Source organism: Somniosus microcephalus, chromosome 3 (assembly GCF_052327205.1).
Source record: "Somniosus microcephalus isolate GS21.2 chromosome 3, FLI_Smic_1.0, whole genome shotgun sequence".
Classification (NCBI taxonomy): domain Eukaryota; kingdom Metazoa; phylum Chordata; class Chondrichthyes; order Squaliformes; family Somniosidae; genus Somniosus; species Somniosus microcephalus.
Window position 1 is genome coordinate 73,818,171 of NC_140989.1, and position 24,888 is coordinate 73,843,058.

General features: G+C 46.3%; 1 protein-coding gene across 7 annotated transcripts in view; it reads left to right on the forward strand.

Moving 5' to 3' along the window:
• Positions 1–24,888, forward strand: part of ush2a (Usher syndrome 2A (autosomal recessive, mild)) — a 1,396,947-nt gene that overhangs the window by 488,148 nt on the left and 883,911 nt on the right. The gene's annotated exons all lie outside the window — the stretch shown is intronic.

Genomic DNA, 24,888 nt, shown 5'->3' on the forward strand with positions numbered 1-24,888 from the left:
CATTATTCCTGTTTGCAGTTTTCTTCTTTACCACTGACGAGGTTTATTTAATTGCTGTGAAAGGTGGATAAATCCTTTCGTATGTGATGATATCATATTGTACCATAATTCAGATCTTCCATTGTGGTTGGTCAGTCACTGATCAACCTCTCATACATTTTATGTGATTTGTCATTGATTATACCACATGTAGTAATTGGAGTGATCAGGTATGTCTGGTAAGATATACGCTAACTAGGACCTTATTTATGACCTATTAACATGTAAAAAGAACAGGAAAAGATCTTCAGGCCCATAAAGTCCACTCCATTCAGACCCCAAAAGTTTGGCATAAAAATAAAACAAAGAAGGTGACTCAACCGTGGCTAAAAAGGGAAATTAGGGATAGCATAAGATCCAAGGAGAGCACATATAATTTGGCCAGAAAAAGCAGCAAACCTGAGAATTGGGAGCAGTTTAGGATTCAGCAAAGGAGGACAAAGGGATTAATTAAGAGCGGGAAAATAGAGTATGAGAGTAAGCTTGTAGGGAACATAAAAACTGACTGTAAAAGCTTCTATAGATAGGCAAAGAGAAAAAGATTGGTGAAGTCAAGCGTAGGTCCCTTGCAGTCAGAATCAGGGGAATTTATAATGGGGAACAAAGAAATGGCAGACCAATTAAATACATACTTTGGCTCTGTCTTCACAAAGGAGGACACAAATAACCTCCCAGAGATGTCAGGGAACATAGGGTCTAATGAGAGGGAGGAATTGAATGAAATCGGTATTTGTTGGGAAATGGTGTTAGGGAAATTGACGGGATTGAAGACCGATAAATCCCCAGGGTCTGATAATTTACATCCTAGGGTACTTAAGGAAGTGGCCCTAGAAATAGTAGATGCATTGCTGGTCATCTTCCAAAATTTTATGGACTCTGGCACAGTTCCCATGGATTGGAGGATAGCTAAAGTAACCCCACTATTTAAAAAAAGGTGGTAGAGAGAAAACGGGGAATTATAGACCGGTAAGCCTGACATCGGTAGTGGGGAAAATGCTGGAGTCCATTATAAAAGATGTAATAGCAGAGCACTTGGAAAACAGTGACCGGATCGGACAAAGTCAACATGGATTTACAAAAGGTAAATCATGTTTAACTAATCTACTGGAATTTTTTGAGGATGTAACTGGTAGAATAGATAAGGGAGAACCAGTGGATGTGGTGTATTTGGACTTTCAGAAGGCTTTCGATAAGGTCCCGCATAAGAGATTAGCGTGTAAAGTTAAGGCACATGGGATTGGGGATAAGGTACTGACTTGGATAGAGAACTGATTGGCAGACAGGAAGCAAAGAGTTGGAATAAACGGGTCTTTTTCCGAGTGGCAGGCTGTGACTAGTGGGGTACCTCAGGGATTGGTGCTAGGACCCCAGCTATTCACAATATATATTTATGATCTAGACGAGGGAACTAGATGTAATATCTCCAAGTTTGCAGACGACACAAAGCTGGGTGGGCGTGTGTGCTGTGAGGAGGATGCAGAGAAGCTCCAGTATGATTTGGACAGGTTGGGTGATTGGGCAGATGCAGTATAATGTGGATAAATGTGAGGTTATCTACTTCGGTGGCCAAAACAGGAAGACAGATTATTATCTTAATGGCAATAGATTGGGAAAAGGGGAAGTGCAACGAGACCTGGGTGTCCTTGTGCACCAGTCGTTGAAGGTAAGCATGCAGGTGCAGCAGGCGGTTAAGAAGGCAAATGGTATGTTGGCCTTCATAGTGAGAGGATTCGAGTACCGGAGCAAGGATGTCTTGCTGCTGTTGTACAGGGCCTTGATGAGACCACACCTTGAGTTGTGTGCAGTTTTGGTCGCCTTATCTGAGGAAGGATGTTCTTGCCATGGAGGGAGTGCAGCAAAGATTCACCAGGCTGATACCTGGGATGGCAGGAATGACGTATGAAGAGAGATTGGGTCGATTAGGCTTATATTCGCTGGAGTTTAGAAGAATGAGAGGGGATCTCATTGAAACTTATAAAATTCTAACAGGACTAAACAGACTAGATGCAAGAAGGATGTTCCCAATGGCAGGGGAGTCCAGAACCAGGGGTCACAGTCTAAGGATAAGGGGTAAGCCTTATTAGGAATTTCTTCACCCAGAGAGTGGTGAACCTGTGGAATTATCTACCGCAGAAGGCAGTTGAGGCCAATTCATTAAATATATTCAAGAAGGAGTTAGATATATTTCTTGAGGCTAAAGGGATCAAGGGATAGGGGGAGAAAGCAGGGACAGGGTACTGAATTTGGATGATCAGCCATGATCTCATTAAATGGTGGAACAGGCTCGAGGGGCCGAATGGCCTACTCCTGCTCCTATCTTCTATGTTTCTATCTAAAATGCAATCAGGCAGTGCTCCAGGAGACTAATAGTCCAGTCCTCATCATCATCCCAGCTTCTTACATTATGTAAATGAAAATAAATGAAAAAGGAACTTGTCAAATTCATTTTAAAGGACTGTAATAAAGCCATGTCCACAGCATGTTTTGGTAGTCTGTTTCAGAGTGATGACTTTCTGCAAAAAGAAATACTTCCTGGTATATGACCTGTAGTGTATTGATTGCGAGTTTGACACCAGTCAATACGGTAATGTAATGTGCAAGTTTAACACCAGTTAATACGGTAATGTAATGTGCAATGCATTGTGGGAATTACCCGGGAAAGCTGCAGTCAGCCATTTTACCAATAAAGTAAAGATCACAGTTATAAGCCTGTCTGCTTGACTCTGATTTAATTCGACGTATCTACATGCTTGATTGAACATATTAAAGCATAGATACAACATTGGCGATGAGGATAACGAAAGGAATCATTTTAAATAGGTAGTTGCCAAGTTTTAGTTAGCTAGGATGGAGAAGACCGGCATTCAAAATTTTGCATGTTTCGCCGAGCCAGCCACGTTGGGTTCAAGATGGACGAGGTGGTTAACGTCTTTTGAGCTTTATGCCGACGGCAAAGGACTCATTATCGACGATACCTCTACAGCTGCCACAAAGCAGAGGAGAAGAGCTCTACTTCTACACCTAGCAGGACCAGATGTCCAGGATATCTTTTTGACTACCGGACACAGGAGAACCAGCAGACTACACGGTGGCGGTTAGTGCTTTGAATCACTACTTCGTGCCCCAGGTCAATGCAGCATTTGCTAGACAGACTTTTCATAAGTTGTCCCAGAAGGCAGGTGAGACTGTGCAACAATTTGCTACTCACTTGCGGCAGGCTGCTAAAGACTGTGCTTTTGGGGGGGATGCGGAAAACCAAATAAGAGACGCTATCCTGAGTAGGTGCACGTCAGCCTATGTGCGGAGGAAATTGCTAGAGGAAGGGCATGGTCTAATGCTCGCACGCACATTACAATTGGCCTCACTATGTGAAAACGTCGAGGAGCAGATGTCAGCCATGTCATGTACAGAGAAGGTGGAGACAGATACTGTTCGTCGTGTTACACGGAAAAGAGGGTATTATGCGAAAAGCTCGACAGGGAAACCAAAGGGAAATGGCGATAGGAACGAAAGGAAATGTTACAGATGCGGACACACAGACCACATGGGCAGAGATCCGAAATGCCCAGCACGCGGACAGACGTGTCATAAGGGAAAGGATCATTTCTCCAAAGTATGCAGCACAAAGGGTACAAAGAAACACAGTGTGAACAATGTAGAGGAACAAAATGACTTTGCATTTGCTGTTACTGGAAATAACGTGACGGAGACTTACCTTTTGTGTGGGGGGAGTAAACCTGAGAATGTTAATGGATTCGGGTGCAACTAATAATGTGATAGATGAGAATACATGGGAAGGATTAAAGTCAGAACACATTAAGTGTCAGTCACATGTCCCTAAGACAGAGAAAGTTATTCTCTTATGCTTCTAGCCGACCACTGTCAGTTAAAGTTATATTCATATGTGGGATTACAATAGGTAAGAGAACTGAGCAGGCAGAGTTCATTGTGGTTAAAGGCCATGGAGAGCCGGTGCTAGGAAGGGAGACAGCCATGAAACTGGGAGTTTTAAAAATAGGTGCAGATGTCTCAGCTGTGGTAGATGTAAGACAGCTACTAAAATAGCGGTATCCAAAGGTGTTCCAGGGAGTAGGAAGGCTGAACACAAAACAGATCAGTTTGTATATCGCCCCACAAGTGAAGCCTGTGGCCCAGCCACTCAGGCGTATACCATTTAACTTAAGCGGGGCAGTAGAGGCCAAAATAAAACAATTGAGGGACATGGACATTATCGAACCTGTAACTGGTCCCACCCCATGGGTAAATCCTGTGGTTATTGTACCAAAAGCGGATAAGGATGTAAGGTTATGCCTAGACATGAGATGAGCGAACCAGGCAATAGTGAGGGAACGATATCCAATCCCCACCGTTGATGAGATACTCCAAGGTATGAACGGCTCGACGGTGTTTAGTAAGCTGGACCTGAAATGGGGTTATCACCAGCTAGAACTGACCCGAGTCACGAGAAATCACAACGTTTGCAGTACATAACGGAGTATACAGGTACAAGAGGCTGATATTCGGTGTATCTTCAGCTAGTGAGCAATATCAGCACGAGATAGCTAATGCCTTAGCTGGAATAGAGGGTGTTGAAAACATCTCAGACGACATTATCGTGCATGCACACGACCAGGAAACGCACGATAGACGCCTGCACGCTGTCATGACCAGACTAATGGAAAGTGGACTGACACTAAACTCAGAGAAGTGCCAATTCAACATTTTACCAATAAAGTAAAGATCACAGTTATAAGCCTGTCTGCCTGACTCTGATTTAATTCGATGTATCTACATGCTTGATTGAATGTATTAAAGCATAGATACAACATGACCTAACTCTTTACCTATGGATTTTATATACGAAAATACAAAATTGACAGGTAGGAAAACACTAGCTTGTCCATTAAGCCTGCCCCACACTCATGATGACTGGGCCATCACGACTATATGCTTCCTAGCACGCCGCAGCCATGATGGGGAACAGCAACAAAACGGAGAAAAATCCAGGGCCGATAAGGGAAACAATACTCTGGATAATTCCTCTCCAACGCCCTCAGCTGATCAAAACCAGTCCGGGGGATCACATGGACCATGTGTTATCTGTAAAACCACTTACCTTTTATATAATGCGATCTCTGTCCCAGTTAAGACTGATCCAGCACCCTCTTGAAGGCATGCAGCGAGTCGGCACCCATCGCACCAGCCGGCAACATTTTCCTTACTCTCTGGGGAAAAGAAGAACCGCCTAATGTTCAGTCTATTCCTACTCTTGTGTCATTTATATTCGTATCCCCTGGTCCTCTCCAATCTGTTAAACGGGAATAATCTATCAATAGGCACGCTATTCTGCCTTTTCATTATTTTATAGACCTCTATCATGTCGCCTCTAAGTCCACACTGCTCTAAAGTATATGGTCCTAAGCCTATCTGAGTAGCAACGGTTCTTTAAGCTAGGAATCATTCTCGTAGCTCTCCACTGGACCTTTTCCAAAGCAACTATATCACGCACCATGTGCGGGGACCAAAACCCGGCACAATTCTCCAGATGTGGTCTAACCAACATAATGCCAGAATGGTGTACTTTGATTTGTACTGATAGGTTATTGGATTGTACTAATAGAACCAGTTAGCTTTCGCTACATTTTCTCTGTGTATTGGTCATGGACCTTCAGTGATCTGTGCACAATAACACGTAGATCTTTTTCTCTCTCAACCTGTTTCTGCATTATTCCCTGTAAATGATAGGTGCAGGGTCTGTTGGCCCTACCATGCGTTCTAATCCTATCATCTCTATCCATCTCAAATAACCTAGCCAAAATAATATGTGGGTAAGATTTCCTATATGCACTAGGGTGTAGCAAAATTGTAAATGCCCTGGTAAAAATGTTTATATTATACCGAGTCCACAGAGGATATCTTTTCCCATGGTGGCTGCAATCATATCCTCAAATTGTGTTACTGTCATCACAGAAGCAAAGAATGGTGTACTTCTTTTACAAGCAACTGGAGTTATTGCTCCACAGTGACTGGATGGCCAAGATTTTCCATTGAATGTACACCCATTTTAGGACAGATTCAAGGATGGACTGAGTAGAAATTGTGGTAAGGTGCCATTTTACCTGTTCCTTGACATCTGTCACCACTTCCAGGCCTTTCCACTGGAAGTGATAGTGGATGTTGATTCCATTTGCCTATCCATTGTCGCGAAGCTGGACGTCAGGGGGTGGTAAGAAAAGAAAGATCTAGATTGCCGAGTACAGTCAATCAGAGTAATTGCAAAAGCCGTTAAATAATTATTTAAAAAGTTATGTTTATTCCCCTCAGACGGGCATTGCCAACAACACTATGCTACGGCAGGATCGGCAGCTATTTTTCTTCCTCAGAAGTGAGCTCCTAAAAGAGAGCACTAATATCATTGGGAGCCAACATTATTTAAATCAGCCTTATCCTTGGAAATTCATCTGGATCAAAGCAGAGAGCACACAAGCAGCTGGGAGTCCTGACCCAGTGCACTTCGAGTAGAAACCCTGCCACAAGTGAAATCTAGACCAATAAGTCAAGTTCCATTCTTATTACACCGGCATCTGGGGATTTTTACCAATGTTTTGGAGTTCACAGTCTGCATTTCTGCTTGTTTATAGTGAGGGCCATTGGCTTATGGTGACTCAATACTGTCACATTCTGTTTTTTCCAATGATGGCGATCACATCCTACAATTCCATCAATTTTTCCATGCAACCTCAACCTTGCTGAATGAAACCAAATCACAAGTGTACTTAAACAGAAGTGATATAGCCTTTTAGGGACATAGGAACAGTAGTAGGCCATTCAGTCCCTCGAGCCTATCCACCATTCAATTAGATCATGACTGATCTGTACCTCAGTTCTTTGCTCCATATCCTTACCCAACATAAATCTATCAATCTCAAACTAGATCATTTAAATTGACACAATATCCACAGCTTTTTGGAGGAGCGAATTTCAGGGCTGGGATTTTACTAACCTCGGCGGGTCCGTGGCAGGCAAAGTCAGTGGCTGGTCCTGACCCCGCTGCTGGCTCCATTCCACTCTGGAAAATGAATTTCCCTTGATGGGGCTTGTTAAGGCCGCCCAGCACATTTCCTGGCCAATTAGAGGAAGTGGGTCTGGTGACATCATTTGATGACACGTCATCAGCTGGTTTCCTTAAAGGGACCATGGCCACATTTGTGCTGTCTGTTCTATGGCATTGAGGTGCTGCAAACACTGACAATCACTGCACAAAGGCAGAGGGCTCATGCAGGCTCTCCCATGACTCCCACCATATGCTTATGGAGGGAGTCACAGCACGCAGGGAGGTTTTCTTCCCTTCCCATGGGTGGAGGAGACCTCCCCAGGAGATCAATACAGCCTGGTTGCACATTGCAGAGGAGGGCACAAGCAGGGATGTGGTCAGGATGACTTGGGTGCAGTGCCAAAAATGTTTCAATGATCTCAGTAGATCACAAAACGTTAGTACAAAGCCACTCTCAACCTCATCCTGCTGTGCCTCTCAACACATCCCCATCACACTGCCTTCCCTACCCTACTCCTGCACATCCTTATTCACACCAACTTACCGTGGACCTCCACCCATCCCTCTCTATCTATATTATCACATCCCCATCTCACTAGCCACCCCTCACACTCACCCTCATCCTAATGCAATCATGCCAACTAACAACACACAAGGGTAGGCACTTGGTGTTTTATGAAATATTCATGTAAAGTTTCTGTTAATGTGCTGTCAAACATTGAAACCATGATTTTCAACACTTTGCGTTCTTGGACAGATTTGTGTGCACCTTTGGAAGTGGCTTAGTGAGTTGCAGTGAACGGTGAGACTTGCAGTGAACGGTGAGACTTAACGGTACCCCCTGCAATGGTCATGAGTGTGAAAGAAATGGCTTGGGCATTGTAGGGATGCTTTATAGTGTTGGTGTGGGTTGGTGCCAACCAGTCGCATCATGTGGCAGCCAAGGTGTACAGTGTCAAGTGAAGTAAATCTGGCCATGGTGAGGCCATCCCTGGCCTCCTGGGCAGCATTGTGGTCGGGTGCTGATGTCCTGTGCAGCATCAGTTGTGGAGAAGGTTGGTGGTGTTGTTGATGCTGCTGGTGTACCTGGTGTTGCTGGTGTTGGGGTTGATTGTAGTGAGATTTTGAGGACCAAGGTAAGAGTATAAAGGGCACCCATGCCGATGAAATAGATGGCAGGTGAAGTTGAGATGACAGAAGTGATCTGTCAATGGTGAGAGAGATGATGAGGTCAGACTGGATGGAGACTTGTGTAAAGACTTGCAGAATGTTGAATCTGTTGTGGAAATGCAGTGAGGAACAGCTTGTGGCTGAGCGAAGATATCTCTGTATGTGGGAGCTTTTACTTTACATTTGAAGCTGTCAACTCTACAGCTGATTAAGTAGCCACTGAACCCCTGCCTCAGCTTGATAGACGTGGTCCACGACCAGCGTGGACCCCATGGGTGAGCATGTAAAATCAAAAGGTGAGCTGAAATGTATTCTTAATGATTTTTAAACAAGGTCATAATTACCTGAATTGGGTCCGCCGCTGCTGTGTGTTGGGTCTGACAGACCCGGCATTGAACATAAGAACATAAGAAATAGGAGCAGGAGTAGGCCATTCGGCCCCTCGAGCCTGCTCTGCCATTCAATAAGATAATGGCTGATCTTCTGCCTCAACTCCATTCACCGGCCCTATCGCCATATCCTTTGATGCCCTTACTCGTCAGATATCTATCGACTTCTGTTTTGAATATACCCAATGACTGAGCCTCCACAGCCCTCTGGGGTAGAGAATTCCAAAGATTCACCACCCTCTGTGAAGAAATTTCTTCTCATCTCAATCCTGAATGCCCTACCCTTTTATCTTGAGGCTGTGGCCCCTGGTTCTAGACTCCCTAGCTAAGGGAAACATTCTCCCAGCATCCATCCTATCAAGCCCTGTAATAATTTTGTATGCTTCAATGAGATCCCCTCTCATTCTTCTGAATTCAAGCGAATACAGGCCTAGTTTACTCAATCTCTTCTCGTACGACAGTCCCGCCATCCCAGGAATCAATCTCATGAACCTTCGTTGCACTTCCTCTATGGCAAGTATATCCTTCCTTAGGTAAGGAGACCAAAATTGTACACAGTACTCCAGGTGTGGCCTCACCAAGGCCCTTTACAATTGGAGTAAGACTTCTTTACTCTTGTACTCAAATCCTCTTGTAATGAAGGCCAGCATACCATTTGCCTTCCTAATGGCTTGCTGCACCTGCACATTCACTTTCAGTGACGCATGTACAAGGACACCCAGGTCCTTTTGAGCACCTGCATTCCCCAATCTTTCACCATTTTGGAAATACTCTGTGACGTAAGAAAACTACTAAGCACTTGGTTGGAGTATAAAACAAGGTTTTAATCAACTGTTTCACAACCATGAGTTCTAGTTACATCACTAGTTCCTGGTTACAAAAACGTCCTGAGCAAGCTGGGCCCACGCCCGAGTATTTATACTTTCCGTGGACGGCGCCACCAGCTGGCCGCCCAGTGTTATCTCATGAGTCATTTCTACATGAATGGTAAGATTCATGACATTCTTCCCGCCTGAAAGATTTGGAAGTCCGACGACTTCCTTCTAGTGGACCACGAAGAGCCGCAGTCGTTTCGACTTCTGTTTGTGGCTGGAAGGCACGTCTCCTCGGACTGTGTCTTGGTCCCTGGGTCGCTTGGTTCGTACAGGTAGGTTGACAAGGGCCCATGTCGCCTTGATCAACCTGAGGGGAACTGGGGAGATCGTGACTCCGGGTGCGGGTCCCCACAGGCGCAGTGCTGGCTTCATCTTGCTTGGTAGCTGAGGTTTGTCCGACGTCCTGGCTTCGGGTGGCCATCCCGTGGGGAGCGCTCTGCTCCCCGAGTTGATTCGGCGGAGTAGCCGGCAGATCCCTTGATGTCCCGGGTAGGGTGTCATCCTCAAAGGAGCGCAGAGTATCGGCATCATTAATATGGATCCCTCTATCGCTGGGGTCCGTGGGACCGGTTGGACAGGGAGCCAGATCTCGGAGTGAAACGGTGGAATCCCGGCCATCAGGGTACCGCACATACACGTATGTGGGATTAATGTCTGTTAGTTCCACCTCGTTGACAAGGGGATCACTCTTGGAGGATCGGGATAATTCTTGGAAGATCAAACTAATCTTCGGAGCAGCACGGGGCCGAGAGCTGCCAACCATGATGGTAGGGACGTCCCATGAGTGGAGCGACGCTGGAACCCGAAGAATCGTTTGTGAGGAGTAACGTTGGTGGATGTAGAAAGAGCAGCCCTCATGGAATGCAACACGCCAGGGAGCACAGTTTCCCACTGCTGGTCTGGTAGGTTGCGTGACCTCCGTGCAAGACGAACAGCATTCCAAATGATAGCGTTGTATCTCTCAACCTGTCCGTTACCGATGGGATGATACGGTGTAGTTGTACTTGTGGCGATTCCCCGTTGGGAAAGATAACTTTTGAGTTCGCTTGACATGAAGGAGGGACCCCGATCAGAGTGGATGAAATTGGCCGTACCGCAAAGGGAAAAAACCTGATCAAGGCATTTGATTACTGTGGAAGTAAGCATATTGGGACAGGGGAAAGCAAAGGGAAAACGTGAATATTCGTCCACCATAGTAAGCAAGTAGGTGTTTCATGTTGAGCAAGGCAATGACCCTTTAAAGTCAATGCTGAGTCGCTGTATAGCGTGTATGAGCGAGCCATCCGACGGACGGAAGAATTACGGTTTTAATTCTGCGCAAATTCTACAAGTGGAGCATGTTCTTTTCACGTCTTCCGTAGAAAATGGGAGATTTTTAGATCGCATAAAGTGCAACATACGGGTAACGCCAGAATGGCATAAGTCAGTATGAAGATCCGCAAGTGTCGAAGTTGACATAGAGTAGAATGCACGCGTGAGGATATCTGGGGCCATATACTCTTAGATGGGTCGATAATGTATGGTGTAGCAAAGGCGGCCAATTCCATCCTGCAGAGCTGTATTTTGTTATTCTTGATCTTAGTGCGTTTCCGGTTATCCAGCATAAAGGCCACTGAGCGCTGATCGGTTATAAGCGTGAAATGGCGACGAGCGAGAAAATGACTCCATTTACGTACTGCTTCGATGACAGCCGTAGCCTCCTTCTCGACAGGAGGATAATGGAGCTCGCTACCCTGCAATGTTCTGGACAAAAATGCAACGGGTTGAGCACCTTGATTCAAGGTAGCCGAGATCGCTGCATCCGATGCATCGCACTCGACCACGAAAGGGAGATTTTCATCGATGGAACGAAGCGTGGCTTTTTCCAGCTGTCGCTTGAGGAGGTTGAAAGCTGAAATAGCCGTTGCCTACAATGGAAATTACTTAGCGTGAAGCAGGGGCTGGATCTTGTCGGAAAAATGGGGTATCCACTTCGCATAATAGGCGAACATGCCGAGGGCCCGACGAAGAGCGCCGAGATTCGTAGGAGGAGGGAGCTCCTGAAGCGGACAAAGTCGCTCCGGATCCGGTTTGATGACACCATTGCCCACCCAGTAACCAAGGATGTTGACTGGTACTGATTTCACAGATTTGGACTCATTTAAGGTTAAGTTGCGACGACGGAAAACATCATGAAATTTCTGGAGGCAGTGTCACTCTGGGATCTGGCTCCCTGCCCAACCAGTCCCAATCGAGGGTGGAACCTGTATCAATGATGCCGATACCCTGCGCTCCTCTGAGGATGACGTCCTACCCGGGACGTCAAGGGATCTGCCAGCTATTCCGCCGGATCAACCCGGGGAACAGAGCGCTCCCCGCGGGATGGCCACCCGAAGCCAGGACGCCGGTCAGTCCCGACTACTGGGCAGGGTGAAGCCAGCTCTGCGCCTGTGGGTGCCCGTACCTGGAGCCACGATTTCCCCAGTACCCGTCAGGTCGATCAAGGCGACACGGACTCTACCAGCCCGCTGGTACGAACTAAGCGACCCAGGGACCAAAACACAGTCCGAGGAGATATGCCTTCCAGCCACCGACGGAGATCCAAGCAGCTGTGTCTATTCTTAGTCCGCCTAATTCGGTAGAAAGAAGCCGCTGGACTTCCAATCTTTCAGGTGGGAAGAATGACACAAATCGTGCCATTTATGTAGAAAGGACTTATGAAATATACTGGCCGGCCTGCAGGTGGCGCTGTCCAGGGAGAGTATAAATACTCGGGCAAGGGCTCAGCTTGCTCAGGGACATTTTGTAAACTGGAACTAGTGAAGGATAACTAGACTTCCATGTTGTGAAACAGTCGATTAAAGCCTTGTTTAATACTCTGACCAAGTGCCTTGTAGTTTTCTTTACGTCAACCCAGATATGGAAAGGTGTCTGTTAAGTTCTCCTGTTTGACTAGGCTATCCATTGCCCGTTGAAAGACGGCCACCCATTGGTGACCCCAAATGGAAGGCGACAAAACTGGTAAAGCCGACCGCTGGCCTCAAAGGCCGTATACCTTTTGTCAGAGCCCTTTAACGGTACTTGGTGGTATGCGCTCTTTAAGTCAAAAGTTGAAAATACCTTGTAGTTGGCAAGGTTATTGACCATGTCATCGATGCGTGGTAGTGGGTAGGCACCCAGGTCGGTATACTGATTAATAGTTTGCGAGTAATCAATGCAAAGACATTTCTTGTGTTGCTTCAGAGGATTTTTAACAATGACGACTTGAGCCCGCCAGGAAGATGAACATGGCTCAATGATACCGTCGGCTAGAAGGCGAGAGATCTCTGCCTCGATAAAGGATAGATCATCTTGGCTGAAACGTCGTGATTTAGTGACTCTGGGCTTACATCAGGGGGAAAGATTGGCAAACAAGGAGGGCTTGTCGAGTGAAGCCGCCGAAAGCACACAAAACGGTACTTTGGAAATAGTAACATAGAAACATAGAAGATAGGAGCAGGAGTAGGCCATTCGGCCCTTCGAGCCTGCTCCACCATTCAACGAGATCATGGCTGATCATCCAAACCCTAGCACCCGGTCCCTACACCGACAGCTATCCCACACAAACCCTAACCCCGTTACCCCACGTATTTAATCCCCCCTAACACTAAGGGCCAATTTTTATCATGGCCAATCAACCTAACCTGCACATCTTTGGACTGTGGGAGGAAACCGGAGCACCCGGAGAAAACCCACGCAAACACGGGGAGAATGTCTGTGTGGAGTTTGCACAGTCACCCGAGGCCGGATTTGAACCCGGGTCCCTGGCGCTGTGAGGCAACAGTGCTAACCACTATGCCACCGTGCTCCGGCTTTGACCCTCCAAACTCGAAAGTGAGTCTTTTGTGTTGTGCTCCTTGGACAGGATTTCCAGAAACATCACTGCACAGGTTTTTGAGCACCCCGAGTCGAGTGGAGAAATAAGTGCGGCCATTGAGAATAAGGTCGACAAGACAAAAGCCGGAAGAGTTGGTGGTCAGTGTCATCAGAGCCATTGCAATTTCCCTGTCCGAGGGGTAAATACGCAGTTTTAACTTGCTGACAGCCTGCTCACTAAGGAAGCTGTCAGAGCTGCATGAGTCGATTAGTGCACTCAATGTGTCCATTTACCAAAACCTTCGTGGCTGCATGGGACAGGCTTTGGAGAAAAACGGCTGTGATGGGAGGAGGAGCAGTTTTACCCTTGACCGCTGTAACCTTAGTAGTGGCTCTTGGGGGAGGAGCAGTTTTATAGATAGTAGCTGCAAAACTAACGGGGGCTTTCGACCGGCATACCTTAGAAAAGTGACCTTTCTTACTGCAATGTTTGCAGGTTGCATTACGAGCAGGACAAAATTTCCTAAAGTGGAATGCAGCACCTCCACAGAAGAAACACTTCCTTCCAGATTGCCAAGATGCTGTTTGGGCAGGGTCATCATCAGTGAAGGCTTCTAGGGTAGGGTTGGCATCAGCTAGGTTGGAGTCATCATCAGTGAGGGCTTCCGCCCGCGGCCTATCGAAGGAGTCACACAAAGTGATAGCAGCAGCCCGTGCATGTGGTAAAAGATAGGTATCTGCATTCCTCTTTGCTAAGTCCAGAGAACATGCCTGGTCATAGGCAGCCTGTAACTCAAGGGTTTTATTCTCCAACAGACGCTGGCGTATGAAGGGAGATGCAATCCCATTAATAAAGGAATCTCAAATTAATTCCTCCTGGTACTGCTCAGCTGTGACAGCTTTAAGATTACAATCCTTGCTGAGCCTGCGAAGCTTTTGAAGGAATTCATCAAGTGATTCCCCGGGGAGTTGTGGCCAGTAGATGCCGAGCAAAAATTTTGTTTGGGGCCTTAACATATAGTCGCTGTAATATTAGGATAGCGGAGTCATAGTCTACACAGTCTTCGATATAGTCAAACACATGAGATACATAATTGGCAAGCATCTCTAATTTATCAGGGACATTCTCACCACCCACCCTGAGGAAGTTGCTGAAGGTACGATACCAGAGTTTCCATACCATAGCAGTTGTAGGTGAATTCGGGTCCAGGTCAAGACGGGCAGGTCGGAGTAGTTTGTCCATGATGGATTGATTACTACATCAGAGTTCCCTTCTACAGTCAAAGTCGTAGCTGGCCGTTCCCGAAATCACTCAGAGTGTGGAGCTGATACACAGTTGATTAAATTGACGTAAGAAAACTACTAAGCACTTGGTTTGAGTATAAAACAAGGCTTTAATCAACTGTTTCACAACCATGAGTTCTAGTTACATCACTAGTTCCTGGTTACAAAAACGTCCTGAGCAAGCTGGGCCCACGCCCGAGTATTTGTACTTTCCTTGGACGGCGCCACCAGCTGGCCGCCCAGTGTTATCTCATGAGTCATTTCTACATGAATGGTAAGATTCATGACACTCTGCCTTTCTGTTTTTTCTACCAAAGTGGATAACTTCACATTTATCCACATTATATTCAATCTGCCATGTTCTCGCCCACTCAGAGTCTGTCGAGATCCCCTTGAAGCCTCTTCACATCCTCTTCGCAACTGACACTGCCACCTAGCTTTGTATCATCAGCAAATTTGGAAATGTTACATTTAGTTCCCTCATCCAAATCATTGATATAGATTGTGAATAGCTGGGGCCCAAGCACCGATCCTTGCGGTGCCCCACTAGTCACAGCCTGCCATCCTGAAAAAGACCCGGTTACCCCTACTACTTTGTTTTCTGTCTGTTAACCAATTCCATGTGCCCTAATTTTGTTCACCAACCTCTTGTGTGGGACCTTATTGAAGGCCTTCTGAAAATTCAGATACACCACAGCTACTGGTTCCCCTTTGTCTACTCCACTAGTTACATCCTCAAAGAACTCCAATAGGTTTCTCAAACAGGATTTCCCTTTCATAAATTCATGTTGACTCTGCCCAATGTTACTATTAGTTTCTAAGTGCCCAGTTATTGCATCCTTTATAATAGATTCCAGCATTTTCCCAACTACTGATGTGAGGCTAACGGGTCTGTAGTTCCCCGTTTTCTCTCTCCCTCCTTTCTTAAATATCAGGGTTACATTTGCTATCTTCCAATCTGCAGGAACTATTCCAGAATCTATAGAATTTTGGAAGATGACAACCAATGCGTCCACTATTCCAAAGGCCACCTCTTTCAAAACTCTAGGATGTGGGTCATCTAGTCCCATTAGTACCATTAATTTTGTGAGTACTGTTTGTTTACTAATAATTTCTTTAAGTTCCTCATTCTCGTCACACCCTTGGTTTTCTTGTATTTCTGGGAGGTTTTTTGTGTCTTCCTCCATAAAGATAGAAACAAAGTATTTATTTAATTTCTCTGCCATTTCCTCATTCCCCATTATAAATTCTCCTGTGTCTGACTGTAAAGGACCTACATTTACATTTGCCAGTCTTTTCCTTTTCACATACCTATAGAAGCTTTTACAATCCGTTTTTATATTTTTCGCTAGTTTGTGCTCCAATCCATTTTCCCTTTCTTTATCAATTTCTTGGTCCCCTATCAATTTCTTGGTCCCCTTTGCTGATTTCTAAAAAGGTCCCAATCCTCTGGCTGACCGCTTTTTCTGGCAAATTTATAAGCTTTCTCCTTTGACTTAATACTAGCTTTCATTTCTTTTTAAGCCATGGTTGGATCACTTTTCATTTTGGGTTTTTATGCCCTAGAGGAATATATGTTTGTTGCAAATGATGCATATTTCCTTGAATGTTAGCCATTGTATGTCCACCTTCATACCTTTTAGTGTAGTCTCCCAATCTACCATGGCCAACTTGTCCCTCATACCCTTGTAGTTTCCTCTGTTTAGATTGAAGACCTTAGTTTCAGATTGGACTACATCACTCTCAAACTTAATGTAAAATTCAATCATATTATGATTAGCCCTTTCTCATTACATAGTGCCAGATCCAGAATAGCCTGTTCCCTGGTTGGTTCCTCCGCATACTGATCCAGGAAACCATCTCGCATGCATTCCAAGAATTCGTCCTCCACACCATTAGTGGTAATTTGATTTGCCCAGTCCATATGTAGATTAATGTCCCCCATGATTACCGTATTGCCCTTGTTACATGCACCACTTATCTTTTGATTGATACTGTGCACTACATTGCCATTACTGTTTGGTGGCCTATACACAACTCCCACCAATGTTTTCCGCCCTTTGCTGTTTCTTAGCTCCACCCAAACTGATTCCAGTTCTGCATCACGATCTGCCAAGCCAAGATCTTTTGGGCTAAAAATTGAGTAGCGCCCTAATTGAGGCGCTAACTTTGCCGGGGCGCCGGAAAAATTAGCGCCCCCATGCCAGAAATTGAGTGGTTGCGTCCAAAGAGGGAAGCAGGGCGCTACTGGTGGCACCCCGCATCCCTCGAGGTGTTGCAAGTGAATATCGTGGCGCTACGTACCGCAGCGCCACACGCTGCAGCATGTCGCGCTGCGGTATTGCAGGCCTTCCTCCCCTTCTTAAAGGGGAGGGGCCATGTGCAGCGTGACCTGGGGCCCAGCTGGGCCCCCGGGGATCAGGAGTGCAGGCAAAAGAGCCCGGCACCCAAGAGAAGTGCCGGGCTTTTGGAGCACAGTCGGCACTCCGCGGCGGTGGGGGGGGGCTATGGGGGTTCAAGAGGCCGTGGACAGGAGCACAGGCAGGTGCTGGCAGGCGGCCAGCAACAAAAATGGCCGCCCCGCACCTCGCCTTTAAATTGCACCTCCCCGGCCGCAAGTACGCCCCCCTGACCCTGTCAGATATGGCGTTTGGCGGTAAATCATGGGGTGCTCCTTAAGATCGCAGCCAGGGCGTGAGCGGGGCGCTGCGCACACTAATGACATCGCCAGCGGCACAGCGCTACCAGTTAGCGCCACCACTAACCTCCCGCTGAATTTTGCGGGAGGCGTGGGCAGTGCTGCACCCGGCCGCTAGTTGGTTTGCGCTCCACTTAGCGCCCTCTTAAGGTGTTATCGGGTGGCGCTACCAACTGAATTTTTCCCCCTTTATCTCTACCATACCAATCTCATCCCTTATTAACAGCGCCAAGCCACCTCCTATGCCTTTTTGTCTGTCCTTCCTAAATGTTGCGTACCCTGGAACATTCAGTAGGAGCAGGAATAGGCCATTTGGCCCTTCGAGCCTGCTCCGCCATTCAGTAAGATCATGGCTGATCTTCTACCTCATCTCCACTTTCCTGCTGTATCCCCATATCCCTTGATACCCTTAATATTGAAAAATCTATCGATCCCTGTTTTGAATATACTCAACGACTGAGTCTCCACAGCCCTCTGGGGTAGAGCATTCCAAAGATTCACCACCCACTGAGTGAAGAAATTTCTTCTCATCTCAGTCTGAAATGGCCAACCCCTTATTCTGAGACTGTGACTCCTGGTTCTAGACTCCCCAGCCAGGGGAAACATCCTCCCTGCATCCACCCTTTCAAGGCCTGTAAGAATTTTGTAGGTTTCAATGAGATCACCTCTCATTCTTCTAAACTCTAGACAACATAGGCCTAGTCGACTCAATCTCTCCTCATAGGACAATCCCACCCATCCCAGGAACAGGTCTGTGAACATTCATTGCACTCCCTCTATGACCGGTATATCCTTCCTTAGGTAAGGAGACCAAAACTATACAGAATATACTTCAGGTGTGATTTCACCAGGGCCCTATATAATTGCAGTAAGACATCTTTACTCTTATACTCAAATCCTCTTGTAATAAAGGCCAACATACGATTTGCTTTCCTAATTGCTTGCTGTACCTGCATGTTAACTTTCAGTGATTCATGTACAAGGACACCCAGGTCCCTCTGAACACCAACATTTCCCAATCTCTCACCATTTAGAGAATACTTTGCTTTTCTATTTTTCCTACCAAAGTGGATAACTTCACATTTCTCCACATTATATTCCATTTGCCATGTTCTTGCCTGTAGTGTATGTACCTTTAAGACAGAACTACTTTTACAGCTCCTGTATACTGTAGTACCGGCAGTGACCACACCTGTATATAAGCCTTGCGCATGCCTCTGTACCCCCAGTCTTGAGACTACCCTCCTCCAGTAAATACCTGTTTATTGTTAAGTTACAGCATCCGTGTGGTTATTGAAAGACATCATACTCTCAGAATCACGGATTTAACATTGCCCACTCACTTAGCCTGTCTATACCCACTTGAAGTCTCCTTGCATCCTCCTCACAACTTACATTCCCACCCAGCTTTGTATCGTCAGCAAACTTGGATATATTACATTTGGCCCCCTCATCTAAATCATTGATATAGCTTGTGAATAGCTGAGGCCCAAGCACTGATCCTTGCGGTACCCACTATTTAGTCTGCCAACCTGAAAATGACCCGTTTATTCCTACTCTCTGTTTTCTATCCATTAACCAATCCTTAGTCCATGCTAGTACATTACCCCCAACCCCGTGAGCCCTAATTTTGTTTAATAACCTCTTGTGTGGCACCTTATCGAATGCCTTCTGAAAATTCAAATGCACCACATCCACTGGTTCCCCCTTATCTATTCTGTTAGTTACAACCTCAAAAATCTCCAACAGATTTGCGTGGTGATGGGTTCACAGCGGGGCCCCAACCCGCTGGGGAAAAGAACCACTTTCCCACCACCGACCATGCCTGCTGACCCCCCGCAAAATCTCGGCCCATATTTCCACTACTCTTTGTGTGGAAAAAGCACTTTGTAATTTCACTCCTAAATGGTCTAGCTCTATTTTTAAGATTATGTCCTCTTGTTCTGGATTCCCCACAAAAGGAAATATTTTCTCTGTATCTACTCTACTGAATCTCTATCATTTTAAACACCTTGATGAAATGACTGCCCTACCTTCTTAAATCAAGGGAATACAATTCCAAGTTTTTTTGACTGTTTGTGATGATCTACTATTAATATCTTAATATATATTGCACTGTACATATTTTCAATAACACTAATTTTGTTTCTCAACTGTAAAATAATTTTCTCATTGTAAATTCCAGTGAATCATTTGACAGTATTATTTTGCAACAATGACATCACAATTAGCTCTCTCTCTCAATTTTCAATCAGTGTAATTTCAGCACTACTTTTAACTGTCATTACATTGTGTTCATTTTATTGAGACCATAGTATAATAAAAAATAATGGACGATAGAGAGTGAATAAAAGGCCATAAATCTAAGTTCATGGTTTTGAGGATGTACATAAATTGCCAAAGCTTTGCTGTGGGGATGCGACATCATCTGAACCCTGATATTAACCAGACAATTCCCAGTACCAAAAAAATGATATGCGTATTTGTTCCTGATTAAAACTTCATTATATCTACCACCTGAACATTCAGTTGATCAATGATGGTTAAGCAGAAGTATTGCCGTGTCTTTGACATATTTTGAACACAATAGAAACTCATAGTAATGGAAAGTATTGATTATTACAGTATTCTCATCCAAATTAAATTGGACAACATGCATAAAACTGTTGCTTAGTTAATTTTCATAGCATGTAATGAATGCTAGTTTATACAATAGTTGTGGTCCTAGAAATCCCATAAAGCCCGAAAACGGACAGTGCCAACACGAGGCGAGGCTAACTCGTGCCCGTAAAAAGAGCGCAGGCAGCATCGTTATTTTGGTTCGGCCTGCTGATTTAAATTATTGCAGCGCACAGCCTACCGTGCAATGCGCTGCTTCAGGTGGTGTGCTCAGCAGCAGGCCCAATGTAGCATAGCCATAGCTTCCCTGGAGTGAGGCAGATATTTTATTAAAGCTAGGGTGTCATTTTAGAAAGCAGTCTCGAGCCCTTAAAGGGGAACTGCCTTCTAAAATAAAATAAAAATCATTTAAAAATAGGTAATCTTTAGCCCTTAGAGCTCAACTACCTTCTGAAAAATAATAATTTCATAATGGCAGTCTTAAAGCTGAACTACCTTCTGCACATCAAAAAAATGTTAAACATGCTTCAGCACTAATACATGGCTCAACAAGCCAAAGAAAGGGCACCTAGTGTCTCACACTCAGCACTCCAGCTTTGTGCAGGGGGTCAACAGTGGAAGAGAGGTCCTCTACCCACAGGGGGCCACGATGTCCTCCAGAAAGAAGGATGTGGGACCATGTGAATTGTGGCATTGTGGTAATGTCACTGGGCTAGTAATCCAGAGGCCTGAAACCATTGAATATCAAGGAGCGGTGGTTACACTCTCACTTGTTGGAGATAGTCATTGCCTGGCATTTCTGTGGCGCGAATGTTACCTGCCATTTATCAGCCCAAGCCTGAACGTTGTCCAGGTCTTGTTGCATGTGGGCAGGGACTGCTTCATTATCTGAGGAGTTGTGAATGGTGCTGAACACTGTGCAGTCATCAGCGAACATCCCCATTTCTGACCTTATGTTGAAGGGAAGGTCATTGATGAAGCAGCTGAAGATGGTTGGGCCTAGGACTCGGCCCTGAGGAACTTCTGCAGCGATGTCCTGGGGCCAAGTTTGGACCAAGGCTGTAATGAGGTCGGGAGCCGAGTGGTCTTGGCGGAACCCAAACTGGGCATCAGTGAGCAGGTTACTGGTGAGTAAGTGCTGCTTAATAGCACTGTTGATGACACCTTCCATCACTTTGCTGATGATTGAGAGTAGACTGATGGGGCGGTAATTGGCTGGATTGGATTTGTCCTGCTTTTTGTGGACAGGAGATACCTGGGCAGTTTTCCACATTGTCATATGGATGCCAGTGTTGTAGCTGTACTGGAACAGCTTGGCTAGAGGTGTGGCTAGTTCTGGAGCACAAGTCTTCAGCACGACAGCCGTGATGTTGTCGGGCCCATAGTCTTTGCTGTATCCAGTGCGCTCAGCTGTTTCTTGATATCATGTGGAGTGAATCAAATTGGCTGAAGACTGGCTTCTGTGATGGTGGGGACCTCGGGAGTAGGCCGATATGGATCATCCACTCAGCACTTCTGGCTGAAGATGTATGCAAACGCTGCAGCCTTGTCTTTCGCACTCACATACTGGGCTCCACTATCATTGAGGATGGGGATATTCATGGAGCCCCCTTCTCCCATTACTTGTTTAATGGTCCACCACCATTCATGACTGGATGTGGCAAGACTGCAGAGCTTTGAGCTGATCCGTTGATTGAGAGATCGCTTAGCTCTGTCTATAGCATGCTGCTTCCGCTTTTTAGCATGCATGTAGTCCTGTGTTGCAGCTTCCCCAGTTTGGCACCTCATTTTTAGGTATACCTGGTGCTGCTCCTGGCATGCTCTTCTACACTCCTTATTGAACCAGTGTTGGTCCCCTGGCTTGATGTGTGGGATAAGCCGGGGCCTAAGGTTTCAGATTGTGGTGGAATACAATTCTGCTGCTGCTGATGGCTCACAGTGCCTCATGGATGCCCAGTTTTGAGCTGCTAGATCTGTTCTGAATCTATCCCATTTAGCATGGTGGTAGTGCCACACAACACGATGGAGCGTGTCCTCAGTGTGAAGACGGGACTTCGTCTCCACAATGACTGTGTGGTGGTCACTGCTACCAATGCTGTCGTGGACAGATGCATCTGCGACAGGTAGATTGGTGATGACGAGGTCAAGTGGGTTTTTCCCCTCGTGTTGGTTCTCTCACCACCTGTTGCTGGCCCAGACTGGCAGCTATGTCCTTCAGGACACGACCAGCAGTGGTGAGCGAGCCACTCTTGGTGATGAACACCAAGAGTGCATTTTGTGCCCTTGCTACTCTCAGTGCTTATTCCAAGTGGTATTCAACATGGAGGAGAACTGATTCATCAGCTGAGGGAGGGCGGTAGTTGGTAATCAGCAGGAGGTTTCCTTGCCCATGCTTGACCTGAAGCCATGAGACTTCATGGAGTCCGGAATCAATGCTGAGGACTCCCAGGGCCACTCCTTCCCGACTGTATACCCTGTGCCACCACCCCTGGTGGGTCTGTCCTGCCAGTGGGACAGGACATACCCAGGGATGGTGATGGAGGAGATCGGGACATTGGCTGAAAGGTATGATTTTGTGAGTATGACTATGTCAGGCTGTTGCTTGACTCGTCTGTGGGACAGTTCTCCCAATTTTGGCACAAGTCCCCAGATGTTGGTGAGGAGGATTTTGCAGGGTGTGTGTGTCGTTGTCGTGTCCCTAGCCGGTGCTGAGGTCGATGCCGAGTGGTTTTATTCTTACTGTTATTCGTAGCAGTGTTTTGCCACTGAGTGGGTTGCCAGGCCATTTCAGAGGGCAGTTAAGAGTCAACCACATTGCGGTGGATCTGGAGTCACATATAGGCCAGACCAGGTAAGTGTAGTGTATGTACCTTGAAGAAGGAACTATATTCTGCAGCCCCTGTATACTGCAGTACCAGTAGTGACCACCCCTGTATACAAGCCTGTGTAGTAACTTTGTATAGTAGTTCCAGTTTTGTCTCCATTCAGTAAACACCTGTTATAACCAACTTCTGCAGTCCGTGTCTCAATTACACACGGACATTACATTGGCGACGAACAGATCCGAACTTACCTACAGTTCTGCACCACCTCACGGGGATCCATCCCTGAAGCAAAGTTATTAGAGGTCGAAGCCAGAAGGAAGAAACCCAAAAAGAAAAAGAAAAAACAAACAAACAGAAGAAACGGGCGTCGACCGTGGGCAACCGCCCTCTGATTCATCGAATTCGAAGAGTTGCAGGAGAGGCTGTCGAGAGCTGGGTTTGGTTATCCAGTCTATGGTGTTCCAGCTAATCGGGCTGACGGCAGGTAGTACACTGATCCTTCCTGGGCTGCGGTGGGCTAAAGCTCGATCGGGTGGCTTTTCAACGGGGCCGAGCAGCGTTGTTGGGAAGAGGGGAGAGAGAGAGAGAGTGTGGAGCACACGGCGCGGCCGGTGCTACGAAGCCGGGCAGCGTACAGACCCGAGAAGAGGGAGGAAAGTGTCCCATAGGGTCTGCTCTGACGATGGGAACTGTAATTAAAATAAAAGAAAAAGAAATTAGAAGCGCAGAAAGCCGCGAGGAGCTGCAGTTTGCCACGGGGACTACGGAGAGCAGCGTTGGCAGCAGCGCGGGGGGGAAGCGCGCGAAGACCATAGGGCGTCGCCATCGAGGCATAAAAACGCCAGCAACAGCGTTGGCAGCAGCGGAAAAGACAGCGCGGGAGGTGCCATCTTAATCCAGCGGGGAAGAAGGAAAAGCGCAGGAGGCGCCATTTTGTTCAATCAGGGAAGAAGGCAAAGCGCGGGAGGTGCCATTTTGTTCAATTGGGTAGAAGGCAAAGCGCGGGAGGCACCATCTTCGATCTCCAAGATGCCGAAGACTGGCAATATCACTGCCTTCGATAATGAAATAGAAGACTGGACCACGTATGTGGAAAGAGTCGAAGTATATTGCAAGGCAAATGAAGTAGCCGATGAGAAAAAGGCATCGGTACTACTAAACTTAATGGGCGCAAGAACGTACGGCCTATTGCGGAACCTGATCACTCCAGTCAAACCGATGGAGAAGAGTTTTAACGAAATTGTTGATATCCTACAGGAACACCTAAATCCTACACCGCTGCTGATAGCAGAAAGATTTAAATTCCACAAGAGAAATCAGCATAAAGATGAGAGCAATGCTGATTACCTTACGGAACTACGCAAGCTATCAAAGCACTGCCAGTTTGGAGCAGGACTGGCAGATACCCTACGGGACAAATTTGTCTGTGGACTCCTGAGTGAAGGAACCCAGAAGAGGTTACTCTCAGAGAAAGAGCTGACGCTAGATAAGGCTTTCAGCGTGGCAGTATCGTACGAAGCAGCAGCAAGGGGAGCTGCAGAAATACAACAAAAGCCACAGGAATACGGCACCCATGAAATGACGCGGGGATTTGAAAAATGTTATTGCTGCGGCAGAACAACCCATGACCAGAAGGACTGCTGGTTTTAGGACAAAACATGCAGGCAATGCAGAAAGATGGGACACATTGCACGAGTTTGCAGGTCCGGGAAGAAGACTAACGACAACAAAAAGACTACTAAGGAAAAGTACAGGAAAGTACAAAAGATGACGGACAGTAGTTCCGAAGACCAGAAGAGCGATAGTGAATCTGGGAACAAGAGACTAAGCTGTCTCAAACTACACAACGTAATCGCAAAAGAGGATCACCGAACCATTTGGATCACCCTCACGATAGCAGGGTCCCAAGTCAAAATGGAATTGGATACAGGATCAGCTCTGACCGTCATGAATCGACGAGACTACGAGCGGCTATTCACACATACCCTTGAAAGACACATCCATTGTCTTGAAGACATATACAGGGCAGAAAGTATACCCCAGAGGGAGAATAAGGGTGTCTGTCGAATACAACGGCAAGGAAATACAGAAATTGTATCTG